Source organism: Pinus tabuliformis, chromosome 1_2 (assembly GCF_031772625.1).
Source record: "Pinus tabuliformis cultivar Carrire ecotype Pingquan chromosome 1_2, CPIR1, whole genome shotgun sequence".
Classification (NCBI taxonomy): Eukaryota; Viridiplantae; Streptophyta; class Pinopsida; order Pinales; family Pinaceae; genus Pinus; species Pinus tabuliformis.
In genome coordinates, this window is record NC_142298.1 from 494,007,574 (window position 1) to 494,009,485 (window position 1,912).

Sequence of the window (1,912 nt, forward strand, 5' to 3'; positions counted from 1 at the left end):
GATCAAGTGTGTAGATCGACGGCCCAAGTTTAATCGCAATATCGCATTGGCAACTCACAGGGGACTACTTATAAATAGCCCGGGGACTATGAGACATGCAATCGCGATATAATCGCATCGCAATATTGCGTCAGAGCAATACACAGGAGCGAGGCTATATATATATATATATATATATATATATATATATATATATATATGCGATGTGATGGCCGGACCCGACGGAATTATGAACCAAATTTAATATATATTGAGTTCCGTAAAAGGACATTTTTCTATGTATTTTTGCATTTTCGTTAAATAAACGAAAAGCGAAGGGAATGCGTCGATGTGATGAAACTGGACCCGAAAGGGTTTGTAAATGTAGTTGCATAACATTTCAAGTTTGCCATAAAGCCATTTTACGATATTTTCAGTGTTTTAATGTATTTTCAAATACAAAGGGAAACCACAAATCGAGCAGGATTTCGGGTGAGTCGTAGGCGGTAAGTGGTTTTGGTCGGGCTCTGCCCGAGCCCACACACTGACTACCACGTGGCTAGGCACCGGAGAGAGAAAACCACCCTTTTCGGGCGGGTAATCCCTATGCGTGTTAGCCACCCGAAATCAGTAATAGTCATTGGTCAACGACTACTTGCGATGGCATCCAAAGACGGATCCGAAAGGATATAAGGCAGAATTAATGATTTTTGAAGTCTGATAGACTGTGCTTGGGCAGATTTTTATTAGGTTTTCTATGTATTCTCTGTGTAAACAGAGAATAATCATTTTTGGGATTTCAAAGGCACCGATGGTCCATTCCGTTACAAAATAGGTGGCCACCATCCCAAAAGGCATTTAGCAATGATTGCTAATGCTCAAAGGGGAATTCGAGTGGATAGAGGCCAAGAGCCAGAGAGCCCGAGAAGGAGAAACGAACAGACATTGTCGATTGGCTTTAAAGCCATAGACTAACAAACATAGAGACAAGTAGTGCTGAGACAGAGCAAAGAAAAAGACAGAGAGTGAGAGGGAGAGTTTGTGTACTCAGAGAGGCTTGAGGGATTCAAGCAAACTCTTGTTGTTTTGTATCTGTTGTGTTGAGATTCAATTTGAGCTCAGATTTTGTAAAACTCTGCTCTTGAAGACATAATAGATATGTCACCACTGAAGGCTGGACTAGCAGACGTAGCCTAAGAGTTTTGGGTGAACTCCATAGTAAAATTGTTGTATTTATGTGTTTTTGTCTATTATGTTTCTCTAACTGCTCAATTTTCTATATTATTCACAATCTTATCGATCCGTTGCACTAAGTAATATAGGCAAATCCATGCACATGAGTCTGTAATACCTTAAAAGTAATCTAAGATTTTCATTTTCATATCAAATAATGAGGTGTCATTGAGAGGTTTTTCGCCAAAGGTAATGAGATCTCATTGAGTTGGGTTTTTCAGTGGATATATGTGTATTGTTGTTAGTTATTTTATTATTCCTATGTGTAAATCTCGGTAAATCTCAATAATTAATTTACGACTTAATACATATATATATATCCAATTAGTTTTTTTCTTATGAAAACAAATTAATAATAATATACAAAAAAAAAAAATTAAAAATCTTTGGTCAAGGTAAAAGAAAATGATCGGTATATCGCTCTGGAAATCACCACATCATGATCGTTGAGATCCATGACCCAATAAAACCTCCCGTGCTGACCTCGTAGAGAATCCCTGCTGAATCCAATGGCACTCCAGAATATATGCAAATTGGGTATGCAATTTGTGAACGCACAATGTAGATATACTTGCACAGTCAGATGTAACATTCTACTTAGTGTTAGTTTCCAAGCATTCAAATGATGGATTGTATCAATCAACTTGAATAAATATACTATAATTAAAGCATACCTAAAACTTCTATATATAAAGTTCAC